This window comes from Anopheles funestus, chromosome 3RL (assembly GCF_943734845.2).
Source record: "Anopheles funestus chromosome 3RL, idAnoFuneDA-416_04, whole genome shotgun sequence".
NCBI lineage: Eukaryota > Metazoa > Arthropoda > Insecta > Diptera > Culicidae > Anopheles > Anopheles funestus.
The window spans coordinates 72119889-72133978 of record NC_064599.1 but is presented as its reverse complement, the minus strand read 5'-3'; the positions used below and the strand labels follow the sequence as shown (position 1 = coordinate 72133978).

The window sequence follows — 14090 nt, the reverse complement described above, 5'->3', positions numbered from 1 at the left end:
CGATTGTAGGGGTCCCTCCCCAATAAATAACTGCTCACCGATGGGTAAAAGATTAAATGTGTCATAATTTATGAGCACGCTCTTGTGTGCGCGATTGAGGAGACATTTCCTGGTTAGCTTTCCAGCACCAACACCCTTCTGTGATTACCTTTTGCCCGTCCGACTGGACCGGAAATTGGAATGAAAATTCTTCATTGCCGCGTGTACGATAATCCGCACCCCAGCAGACGAGAGCGGAAGGGGTTGCGTTGTTCCGGAGCTTCTATCGTCCATTCGTGTGGGCCGTAAATGGGTGAGCTTCGATGTTCATTTCGATACTGACGAAACTTTATACCTACCGCACGGTTGTGTTTTTTCCTCCACATTCCTTATTCTGTCTCCATCCACCGGGCATCACACATTTAACCGTTGTCATCCGATCGTGGAAGATCGATCGGGTTCATCGGGGTGGTGACCGTAAAGTATGGTTCTGCCGTTGGGGAGGGTGTGTGTGCGTGGTTTTTCTTTTTTTTCTGCTGTCCTTTCTAAGATCATAATACAATGTATAGCAAACGGGTCGCAACATTTTTGTGACCGTGTTTCATGCTTATTTCTTGTTTTGCTTTTTTTTTCTCCCTCAACTCCCAACCGTTCCTGTCCAATTGTGCTTGATATATTCCGGTTTCGTGGGTTTCAATGTTTTTTTTTCTTCGATCTAATAAAATGTATATTCCAATTTTCTAATCCCACGACTTACGTTGGCTTGGTGTGGTTGCAACAGAAAAAAACACCAACAACAACCTAACTTCCAAACTAAAATAAATTGAAGTAAGTCATCGCGCATAGACGACACCTAAATCTGAGGCACAGAGAGGTGGAAGAGTGAGACAAGGAAGGGTTTTTCTTGTTGTGCGCCCCCATCTTGCCTGTTGGTCGATAAATCTTTCCAAAAAAAGAGAGATTGGAAGGAAAGAAAAATGATCCCGAAAAAAAACATAATCCCACCATTCACCCCTTTTCGCGGGCTGGACCAAGGGTGTGTTGTGGGGGGGAGGGGGAGATGTGAGGGACGATAGGGAAGGCACACAGGGTAAAGGGAATGGAAATGTATGCTAACATTGTCGTGTGGCGCATGTTTGGCAGCCCACACGCACGCGATCTTCCAGATATATTGGATATATTTATATAGACACCCGGGTTTATCATAGGCATTTGGTTTTCTCTCGCTTTTCGCTTGATCTCGACTTACTTGTTGCTGGGCAGTGGGTTCTCTCTCCGGGCGACAAGCCGGAGACCCTGTTCTAGATGCCCATTTGCCATGATCGTATGGGCGATGTGTTTGCAGGACTGGTTCTATGGTGGTTCGCGCATATTCGCCAAACCCTTTTTAACGGGTTATCCTCCATCGCCGCTAAAGAAGGCAAATAAAAAACCATGAAGGTTTGACTGACGGCACACTGACGGGGTTGGAAGCCTCGAGCGACGGTCATCATTTACATTGGTGGTTGTTAGTGGTTTCGAAGCACGATCGCGTTACATTGTAACAAATCGCATGCTCATCCTTTAATGATGAAACAAGCCCCAAAAAGCGGGTTCTTACCAGGAGAAGGAGGGAACTCCCGTTTTTTTCATCATGCTGCTGCAGCATAATTACTGTGTTCGGCAAAGGAAGTAGCTCTAGAAACAGAAACGCGTAACAGTGTGCCCGCATGTGAAATCAACACGCAGCCGCACATCTTTACCACGTGTTCATTGTAAGGCCATCTTCATGCTTTGCTTTGCTGCAAACCCACACAGGAAGGAAGCGAGACGATCACGGTTGCAACTATTGATTTCACCATTTCACTTCACCACGAGAAATGTGAGAATCTTCATCATTCTCGATGACACATTAATTACACTGGCGGGGTTTTTTTTTGTCTCCCGCCTTACACCCAAAAACCCATCTATTTTTATACCGCTAGCGGAAATAGGAAACGATCTTTCACGATGTTTTCACGTGTTTTCGTACACTTGCAAGCGGAAGGAGTGTGTTTTTGTTATTTAAAACAAAAAACAACGTGTGCCAATTGATGTAGGAAATTGTGCTGTAAAAACATCATTAACATACCAGTCCAGTGTTGAGCCTGAGGATGTATGGACTTTGATCGATATTTACCTTCATAAACACGTCCGGCTATGGGGTGACAGATATTGAGGGAAACCCAAGCATTCATAATAAAACATTTCCGAATTGGATTTGTTTTCCGCGAGCTTAAAAATACATTCCAGTAGGCGGTGACAACGTTTGACAGATAACATGCATCAGAATGTCAAACAGTTCGTCCTCTATGTTGTCGTATATTTTAAACCGCTTGTTTGTGTCATAAATCTGTGGAAAAGAGTCCAATTTCATCAACGCATGTGTATCGTTACATCCACCCACGTGGAGTTGTAGCCAGTTAAAGACAGGAAGCAGGAAACAGATCTACTAATTTCTTCTCTCACCCCAACGAGTGTGCGTTCCTCAGCTGGTCTTCATAAAACATTTGGGGAAAATTAGGTGAATGTATTCCCGGTGCGATCAGTCCATCAGCTGGTTCAGAAAGACGCCAACACACCAACCATAAATAAACTTCCTGCCCCCATGGTACTCATTAGAGCATCAGCTGAGTTTTATGCCTTGGTCTATTAGAATGTTCTGAGAACACGTTGTTTGACGGCAACAAACTGTGAGATCTATTAAATGGGAACTGCAGAAATCAACAAAGTTTCTCTCAATTTCCGGAAATGCTGCTCAAACTTTGTCCAATACACCAAGAAGTGATCGTGTTCTCCAGGAAATACCGCGTCTATGTTTGGGAGATCGAATGTTTGGAACACCTCCAAGAAATTCAAATCAATTTCAATTGACGTTTGATATATAGTACTTACAACCCAAGTTCATCACGTGTTACAAAATTTGAAAGATATCTCGCACTAGTAGACTACAAGTCATTGCCATCAACATTCTAATAGCCCAACGCCTTATATGATCTTTATAATGTGCAGATCAACGGTAACGAAAAAAAACGAACGAAAAAAGTTGAAGTTTATTCTACATTGAGCTAATTAGTGTCTCATCCTCATCCTTTCTCCAGTGCCGCGTGCAAGAATCTTATTATATGTATTTACATTTAAAAAGTGTAAGAGTATGTTCCAGCTTTGTTAATCATAGTATTTAAACTCCAACATCATTACCGCAAAGAATGTGTATAATCAAAATAATTGAAATCATTTGGAGCACCATTTAGTACCTAGGATTGCTGCAAATGAACAATAATTCTAAATGAGCATGCAAGCCAAAGACTTTATTTGCCATAACACGAGCCCCAGGAAAGTCCTAATAGAGACATTCGTTTCTTCAAACCGGCGGATGTTTGTGGTTTGGTTGGGTTTTTTTTACTCTCGTTGGTTGTTCTACAATTCTTAACCACACTTCTAACAGAGCACAACTTCAGCAAACCCCAAAATTTTAACGGCCGCATAATTATCGTGGTCCGAAAATTATGAGACGCCAGGATGAATGATGTCCGTCTGGTGGAGCGTTGGCTGCTGTAGCACTGTGCTGGGTGGTTCAGTTATTTTGCGTCCGTTTTTTCCACCGAGCACGACGGCACGCACACGCAAACCGGCCACGCACACCGGTCCGCACTGGGATGCACGTTTGGTTCAGTCAAATGCCAAAGTTATGATGCGTACCTACGGTTTGAGGTTTCTCCGAACCGTAAGTAAAAAAAAAAAAACTAACAAAACTATCCCAACAGGACCAACCGCAAGGTCCGAAACCAAGCATGGCATGGTAGGGAATGAGAAAATTATATTAAGAAATTATCGGAACATAATTTAAAGGCGGCCGAATGCGGCTCAACGGCAAACCAGCAGACCCACCCCTGTGTCCGGGTTCTGGTTGATGCCGCGACCGCAAAGGCGCCAAAGGAAGATGAAGTCGGTAGAAGCAGCAAAAAAAAAACAACATAATACACCTCTCAGTGTCTTCCCTTTTGCTGTGCGGCTTCAACGTTTTCCCATGCGCATTAGTTATGACGAGCGCTCCGTCTCGCTGAGATGCGAACGCGGTGCTGTGTGTGTGCACAATAGAACAGGAAAGATCAGAGGAAGATCGCCCGCACGGCGCGGCGGTTAAGACATCAGATCTTGGCGGATCCTGAATGAGACCAGGGCACTCTGTGGGCGGAGAGAGTAACCCCGATCGATTAGGGCGTCGCCGGGGCGTATTGAGTCGCAACAGCTTCTAATGTCTATGTTGAAGTTTTATCTGGGTGGCTTCAGGATTACATCATCAAACCTTCTCCTCAACATCATCATCATCATCATCACCATCATTCTCATCTTGTTCGTGCGATCAGATATTGGTAAATGGTGTAGACATCATTCGAGCAAAACGATTAACGGCAATCCATTTTGAATGTAGATGTTAGAGCATCGGGATTTTTTTGAAGGCTTCCGATTCCTTTTGGAAGCAGCAGCAGCTGTCCGAGCCAGTCATGTATTTCATCTGGGGTTGTTTTTTGGTTAAGAATTAGATCAAAGCAGGATGTGTTTTGCTTCATTTTGTGACTTTGCTGGCGGTCTTCTTAGAAGGAGAAGGACGCTGCAACATGTGCGTGTTTGGAATTAAGGACGAAAACACATACATCCACAGACCCTGAAGTGATGGTACCAAGAATAGCAAATGTATTCAGCACTGGATATCGTATTCGTTTAGCTACTTCTCGGTGGGTTTTCTGGAAATCCCTAGAAGGACATTGGGATGTCGGATTTTCTTTTTGTTTTCATCAGAATTCTTCGTAAAGTTTTTAACCCCCGTAGGGAGAAGGTCCCTTTTTGGACGAATCGTCCCGACCTTGTCTATATGGCAGGTTCGTGCGTAAAGGTCCTTTCCTTCTTTGTTCTTAGAATATTGGTTGACGGTCAATTTTCAATAACTTGAAGGTCTTCATTATTTTTTGGCCGAAGTGTTCTATTGTCAACTTAGGCATCAGGAGATCCTCTTTTGTTGTGATCTTAAAAGCGAGATGCTAAAATTTTTGTTGATGAGTAGGTGTTTTAAGAAAAAATTCACATGAATGTTATGTTCATGTCTCAAGCAGTCACATGTAAGATGCATAATTTGAAGATAGATAAGCTCAGAAAAACATATGGCATAAGCTTTAGAAACAAAAACCTCAAGTTCGTGCGATTGCCTGACGCAGTGAACACCGAACTGAGATAAGATCGATACGTGCCCGGCAAGATAAACTATGTAGAGAAACTGATTTCTTCTCGAAACCTCTGCCCTGATGGGGAAACTCCACGAGGAAAAGGTAGAACAAGTGGATGGTAAAAGGATTGCCCCGGGATGGCTAATTGCTAGGTAAGAAGCATAAATTTCCTTAATTTCCTAGAATTTGACACAATTTCCAGGAACAGGGTGGCAGACAGGTTATCCTCTGCGTAGCTCGCCTTCTATGGAGCAATTGATTCCCGTAAGGGATGAAAGAATGCTGAAAAGATGCAGTAAAGAAGTGAACTCAAAAAAAAAAACGAGACCACAAACCCACTGCCACACGCCGGGCACGCACGTACGCGAGAGAAGGAAATAATAAAAAAAAACCACGACCCACCCATCACCGAGAGAGCTCGCCGTTGTTGTCCGGTATGTGGATGGCGACTACGCCAAAGACCAAAGACGACGGCACACCTGACGACGTCTTATTTACCTCACTCGGATACCACCGTGCTGGACGCCTAGCGGGCACACAAAGCGCAGAGAATAATGAAGAGGAATGAGAAAAGCGAAGGCGGACGGGGGAAGGGAAGGTATAGGAGGGCTTAACAACCGGTTCGCTATAATTTTCCCAAACCAAATCAACTTTCCTTCACAAACCTCGACCGCCACCGGCGAAGATGACGGGCGAAAGATGAACCAACGAAAGGCCACCGAGCGATGGGAGTGTGTCGAGTGGATGGGAGCGCATGATGTGCGGAGTTGATGGTTGATGAAGTTGTCCAGACTTTTGTTGAAGCTACGGCGAGAGTAAGGGTACAAAGGACAGAGAAGATATATATACACATACGCACAAGCGTACACCCGCCTGTGGTCCATCTTCTGTGTTTGTTGGGTCCGATGAATGTTGGAGAATAAAAGGCAAAACAAAAAACAAGACTAAAACGATCTCAAGGTGCGTACGATCAGCAAATCGTCGCTTGTGTTCGAAACGTGCGAGAGTGAAATACATCCGTTACGCATCTCGCAACTTTGGTTGCGGGAATTTGCGTCGCTGGGCAGCCTGAGTTCCGAATTCCAAATCCCGATCTCTCTAGCCTTATCTGAATGGAGTGATCCAAGTACACGCAGACTGATCGGGGTTGCTTCGCTATCTTTGCTCGGTGGCATTCTTTCTCCTATTGTAGACGAAGGTGCTTCAGGTTGAATACTTGGAATCAGCTTTCCTGATTTAGCATGAAACGAAATAGTAAGCTCATTCCGAAGATCGTCACTATCGGAAACGCTCAGGGTGAAGGTGAATATCAGATTTACCTTCCCAGATCCGTCCCAACCGCGTTGAAATCGAGAGCTTCACGATCGTAAATATTAACATGCTTAATCAATTAACATAAAAATGTTTGTCCACGGTCTAGCGGGCGATTGGTACGGGGCATAATTTAGTATGATTCCGTGCTGGAGGGTCCCTCAATGCATAGAGATGTATTCTTAACATTGGAACACACGCACGAAAGGATTTATCCATTAATGAAGACATACTTAAGGGACTCGTTCTGATCTTTGGGGGACTTCATTAACACTTACGACCTTAAGAATGAGTTTCGAACGCGATCGTTAAGGTTAACTCATCAAGAATCGGCTACGGATTCGGTTGTTAGAATTTATAGCTCCTAATAGTTGATCTGATGGGAAAGGTTGAAAAACATCTCAAACTTTGCTACCGGAATGCTTGATCAGATGTGGTTGGAATGTGCCATTTCCATCCACCCAATAATTTTACCAAAAAATTTTACCTACCCAATCTGTATGAATAGAAACAAGAAAAACTTAAACCTCCATCGGACATAGACATCTGCTCCCTTAATTGAGCGAAATTTCGTGGAAAAAAGCTCACCACCAAACGCAGTGAAAAACGGAACGAAAAACATCTAACATCGGGTCCAATTCTAAACACACCATCCCAAAAGCATGCTCCTAACAGCAGCCATGCCCCGCGCGTGTCCAATTGTGTATTGTATGTAAAGACTCCACAAGGATCATCGAGGCCTTATTTAAGAAACCTTTTGATTATTTACCTTAGCCGAAGTCCGCAAATTTGCGCCCGGCTGTAGATTGGATTTCCACCCGGTTTTGGGTTTCCAATAATTTTGCAATAAATCATCCAAACGGACCGAAGCTTGCCCATCCAACAGTCCTCACCCGAGCTCGTACTTTTTTTTTTTGGTTGTTGTTTTCAGTGCGATCGAGCGATACCTAAATTATACGACCAAAAAGACACGGCGGAAGAAGATGATTTGTGTGAGCGCTAGCGGCAAAAACAATTTTTGGCCGTTTCGATTTATTCCGGCATTTTCATTTTTGCTTGCAAAAAGGAGCGATCCTCTTATGACGATTGCATTAATTAGCAGTAAAAGATTGGCAAAATATGTTTGGAGGGCCTTTTTCGTTTTCGTTGTGGCTGATGTTGTGAAGTCAACAGATAGAAGAATCGCCTCACCCACAGTAGCTGCTGTTGGTGCTGTGTCTCACTCTGCTAAAGGTACGAATGTTTTGAGGCTATGAAAACATTCTGCACATGCTGTAGGGTTTGTAAAAATAAGTTCCATTTTAATGATCCTGTTCCAAGGCTGAACACACATGCATATTCGAATGTACATTTGGGCTCCATTCCAGACATATTCGTTTGTGTGAATACGATTAACGTAAACACTTTTTGAGTTCTCTTTAGAGCTCCGGACGAAGGCTACCTTTCCTGGTACCAAGGATAAAGCTATAATCGGATTTATGGTGGGATTTTGGTGCACAATCATATATCCCAAGGACACTGGCCGAGGACTACATGTGACGCACCCATGTCACAAGAAACCCTCCTGTTGATTTTGTTTTCAGTCCTGTCAGCCGACAACAGGTTACCATAAGCATATTTTTGACCCCTCATCATAAACTGCTTCTTATTCATAAACAAAAGCGAGATCCCCTTTTGTAGTTTCCTTCTTCTCCACAAGGTCACACAGGAGTTTGTCCCGAATGTTGGAGAGTGTGCAATCAAAACAGTAACCATTTTATAAGTGGGTCCTCGGTGACACCCAGATGGCGAAAGTATGTCAATAAACTGTATGCCTCTACGGACCAGTAAAGCATGCTCATATAGATTCCTTTCTGGACGAAAATGACGACCATGTGCGAAACCTCACCAACAGGACAGGAATGTAACCTTCCGAATGCTCGAAGTATGTAGGACACATGTCCGATTGGTGGTTGTAAAATGAAAAGGGCAAAAGAAGAGATTTATAACACCCGTCTACCCATGATACGATGGAATTCTTCCAATTGATTAGTTTTGCAGACAAATTCTACCTCTCATTCGCTGTTGGTGGCGGTGACGGTGGTGATAGGGCTTGCAATTGCACTAGCCAATGTAAAACACAACATATACGTAGCCGTCGGTGTGGTCTCCGGTTCCTGGAAGTGAATAACAGAGAGACCTGGATGAGTGCAATAACCATAAAGTAATAGTCGCTTCAACCGGGATTGTATGTCGTTGAGGTAATGGCTAGACTATCTAATAGGGAAGTGGGAAGTGAGACGCGAGTTTGTCGGGGATATCTTACCAAACCTAGAATGGAGATGTTTCCTGTGTGGAACTCTTGTTCGAATCCAACAACACGTGCTCATTACCATTGTGGATAGACAATGACGTACAAATGGAGGGGGGAACTCAATATCTTCCCCTTTTGAGCTCGCTCAAAAGCTCTTGAAGATATTCGGGTCCGGATGTATCTATCCAGGTAAATCTCGCGTTCTAAGGGTTGGTTTTATTTCGTCGTTGGACCGAAAACCTAATGGCTTTACATGCTCACGATAGGTACCCAATGGGTTTTTGGTTTGGACAAAACCTTGTCGCTTATCTCACCCCGTGGTGGGTCTCCAGCGGAAAGGGTGAGATGTTTTAGACGGAAAGTTTGTGTCTTTCCCTCGACTGTGGTGGTCACTATAATATCCTTCACCCGACCAGATCGGTGAAGGTCGTTTGTTCGGTGTGTGCGGGGAGTTCGGAGCATTCATCGTAGTACCTACCCGTGCACCATCCACCTTGGTCTAGTTCAGTTACCCATTCCAGATACCCAGGTATCGTAGCTACTAGACCTCCCGCTGACGCTCATAAAAGAGTTGTAAGCGGTTCAATCTTATAGCTTCTCCGCTTTGGTGGCCTCGGTGAAGGAGAGGCAAAGGAAAGCACCGAGTGGACATAAAAACATTGAAGACCAGCGAGCATTATTATAGACCTAACAAGTTTCGGCTCATCGGCTCGGGGTGGTTTTATTTAGCTTTATCGTAGCTCACCGATAGCCCGTAAGTGGAGAAGAGCAAAGCTGTAGGCAGAGGTGTATCTTTTTTCTTCGGATAAAGGTTTTTAGAGGCCGCGCATAAAGATCAACATAACTAGCCTAGGCAGCTTCAGCGCTAGTAGTAACCCGAGTGCCTGGAACAAAAGACACAACCGTTTCATTCGGGTGGTCCGTGAAGCGTGGCTTTCGAATCATTTCCAACCGCCGTTCTGCGGATCATCGGTTTCAATGTCTCTATTTACTGGTGCCTTAACCGATACAAGCGCTCTAGACGATGCTGATGATGATCTTTGCGGTTATGGTGCACAAATGAATGAAAAAACAAAAATATTGCAAAGATCATTTATTATCACAGCAGGTCGCTGCCATTCTGCCGCGTTCCGTTCCCGTATAAGGAAACTTTCGCATTCAGAAGCGGCAACTGCTGTGGAATGCTGGCATTACGAAACGATGCTGAAGATCGAGTTTTGGAATTCGACAAGCTTTGAGCGGAAAATTAGAGATCCATCACATGCTGGTCACATAGCAGCAGCAGCTCAGTTACGCTAACCACGGGAGATAACGGATCGGAAAGTGCTAGAAGCGGAACGGAAAGAGTGCAACGCAGAACCGTAGTCATTTAGGAAGACACAGCTTCCTGGAAGGAAGGAAGTCATTAAAAAGGAAACGAAGAAATAACAAAAAAAACGTACATGAAAAAACCGTTCTCGGATTACACTACAAAACATAGAGCCGTGTTTTGGAGTTTGGATTAGCTATGAAGTCGTCGAAGATCCCCGTTGTTTTCCCTGTCGGCATATTCTACCCTTAAATGTACAAAGTTAAGCCGTTGTGTACGGTATCGAAGGCTTTGCCTAGCAAACATCAAAAGAAACGCTCACTCACTTCGTGCTTAGCGTTTTGCAGAAAATAAATGCACAAAACCATACCGTATGATCACACGCAAAGCGATCGAGCGAGAGAAGGGAAGATGTCTAGTTGCATCGTCAAGAGATTCCCTTCAGTGCACTAAACGAGGCAACAGATTGTATGCCATTTTATGAACCAAACGCGTCAGTGGTGTTTTATGTACGTCTGTGAAGTGGCCGCAATCAATTGTGTAGAGAGACGGACAGAGGAAAGGAGTGCCCGAGAATGAGACGTAGCCGGGCATCGTCACATCCAATCATCCGGAACGTCGTTGAAAGCGTAAAACATGGTGTAACGATACCACGATTTATGACCCACAACTCTGTCCGGGCACAAAGGGAAAGGGAGTGGTCATGCCATGGCTAGATGTAGGAAAGGTCTGCAATGAAAGCAGACGCTTTTCATGTGGAAATTGAAGCGGATGTTAGTTTTACGAATTCTTTGAATATTCACATTCAAATGAGGGAAACTTCACACGCGCTTTGCAACGGTACAATTCTAAGGCTGGTGTGCAGATGTGTGCCGGCTTGTGTAGGGTCTTGTAACACCATCCGTGGCCTTGTGCATCGGAGGACGACTACATTATACGAATGTTGGGAAGGGTATAGTGATCAGGAGATCATCGTTACTGATTCATCTGCGTGTATTAGACATCTAAAGGATTTTCGTTTTTTTGCTATATCTCCTAGGAAGCATTCGATACGAGATCTAGCGCCAATAAAATGGACACAACGAGCCAAGAGATCTTTGACATCTTGTATCGTGAAAGAATTGGATATCTGGCATAAAATGGGTGTGCGCATACGAGATTCCTAGAAATCTTCCGGACACATCCCTCAAAGTTCATGGTTGAAAACATCTGACAGCACAGCTCTGGGTGAGGGAACTGAGCGTAAAACGCATAAAAGACAATGTTAATGAGCCTTGAGTACACACTACATTGTTGGTAATTAATGTCCATTACTTCAATGGCCCAAGAGTGAACGAGCAGCCGGCAGCAGCAACTCACCAGACTCGTCCATCTTAGTGCGTGTCCTCGGGGGTTACTCTTCGGGCAGCAGACCTCCGCAGCGCGCTGGGTTTTGAGGGAAACATTTCTACAATCCGACTTAACAGCAATTATGTGTTTGCATACACAAATAAACAGCATTTACACATCCATCACTTACGGAAATGTTGTTGCTTGTTCCCCAAACGGGGCGGATAAGGGAAAAAGACCACCATTCGCCGTTGTCACACCGGTTGGGTAGCAATTTGGGTTTCGCTTTTCCTCAATCAATGGTCTGTACGCTCGTCCCCAGTGAGCATTCCATGGGAACGGAAATGAACAAATAAGAAGAAAGAAAAAGAAAACAGGAACCATTCATAGTTGCGACCGAATCGTACCAACACTCGTAAAAACCAGTACCGTTTCGCTTTTCCTGCCTTCAAGTTGCCAGGTAATGGACAAGAAATGCTAGTTCCACCCGTTCGAAGGTTTCCTGGGGCGTGATATAGCGCTGACCAAACCGGGGTGATAATCTTTGATTTATATCGAAAGTCAACTCAGTGCCCGTGAGCTTTGGGGCTATTCTGCGGAAATGCGTAAATGGTGACATCCGATCCTCGAGGAAAAAAAAATCTTAAACGACACGACCGGTTTCACACACACATACATACGCTGAAGTAGAGCCCAAATACTTCATTCATCTCACGTCTCAATCAAAACACAGAACTGGCAACAATGGGCTTGGTGTATCGGGTCACTTATATCCCGCGAGGCTTTTGCTACAAAACTACATCAGTAGGTGAGTGTGTGCGATATCGATTCCTGGAGATCTGTTTGTTGGATGTTTGGGAGGTCTAAAATGGAGCCCCACGATGTAGCTCAGTGGGCGACTCTCTGAAACTCGAAGCAAAACTTCAATAGCCCCCAGACTAGGCTTTCCATTCGTAGTGCGCCAACGATGTGTTAGATCATCGTTCCCCATTCCCTTGATCGTGCGCTTTCCTTTCGCTTGTACCAAAAATACCTTCGAGTGTACCATGTTTCCTTTCTACAAGCGATGTCTTTTTCACCTATTCCCCTTATCTATTTCGTTCCATTCACTTGCTTTCTCCTGGAAAGCGGTACGTTTCCCGAATGTGACATCTCCGCATTGGTTCGATTAATCTTCCCGGAGCCTCGGCATACGGCTATGTATAGCGCGGCCAGTACATTTTTGGCCACCAGTGTAAATCTTCAACCCATGGAATGTTACAGCGGGGTGATTCATTTCACCTTCTCGAATCAAGTTTCGCCAGTGTATTTTCCCAAGGGTTTCGGGCACGAGTAAAGCCCCGCGTCTTGATTGATCGCTCAGCGGGCGTGTTTTAGAGTTCCGGATGGCTCGCGGCGGCAAGCTCCACAGAAAACGGGCACATCCACAGCGCCGCACCGCAGAAGATTAAGACGTAAACATTTGTTTTAATTAAGATGTTCCCAGGTTTCCCGAGTCTCGCGGGACCTCATCGGCTTTTGCTCTGTGTTTGCTCTATCTGCTCTGTCTCGGTGGAGGGGAAATACAGCTAGCCAAGCCTAGCGCATCGTGGCCTAGGGAATTCGGTTTGTTGCGATTGGATTTTAATGGGCACGAAGTGGGAAAGAAGCGTAGACAACGATGGCGTAACCCTTCTGGGGCAACGTTGATGCGAAATCACTTCATTTGAAGATGCGCTTCAATTCATTAGATTGGTAAGGGAGAGCGAAAGAGAAGGTTAACCGTGTGAAACTTCGTTTTAGACGAGAGAAAAGGTATGCAAGGTATGTAGGGCAAAAAGTGGTGACATTCCACTATCCTTAGTGGTGGAGTTCCAAATTTTGTTTTCCTCTTCTTATAATTGACCTTTCCTCGTGATCCGAAATATGATCTTTTTTACCGTGCTCAAAAATCCTCATATTAGCTCCCAGCGTCCCCAATATGGTGCAGCATTATAAATCCTGTCATTCCATACTGCAAACCGAATTACGCACGGTCGACGAATAACCACGCCAACCTGCTGCTGCTGCTTCAAACTATGACTTTGCGAATCGTACAGAAGCATTGTGCACAGAATTACGGAAGCTGTTTTGCGAAAAAGGGATAATGTAGAAATCGATTGATCTCTCACCATCCATGACGGCGCATAAATCGCACGCCTTCCAGATGTTCTGTGTATCGAGGCTAGGTCCTTCCTTCCTTAGGGCTACACGTTGTCACAGCCCTGTCACAGCGTGTAGATAGTATGCTCCAGGGTGGTCGTAAAAACAAAATCCCCATTTCGTAATCCAATACGAAGATCTGCACCTTCGTGCACCTCCCCTGTTTGTTTGCCCGAGGGTGTTCAAACTTCGAACTTCATACACAACCGAAGGAAGATGATCCCCCTGCGGGTGGTACTGGTTAGAAGTCTTTTTTCCGAAGAGGAAGATTTGCTTCACCTTTAATCCTGCCATTACACAGGGAGGACGCTATCTTCAGGCACTGCTGTTGGTCTGTTTGGTGGGATTTGTTTGTTGGGAAACTTGATACTGGTACCCTGAGGGAATGGACTGCTGTAGTAGAAGATGGAAGGTGGTCAGTGTTGCGGTATGATTTTCCAGTTGA

General features: G+C 44.8%; 1 protein-coding gene across 1 annotated transcript in view; it reads left to right on the top strand.

Moving 5' to 3' along the window:
- LOC125768457 (protein patched) overlaps positions 1-14090 on the top strand; it is a 39994-nt gene that overhangs the window by 19640 nt on the left and 6264 nt on the right. The window lies entirely within an intron of this gene.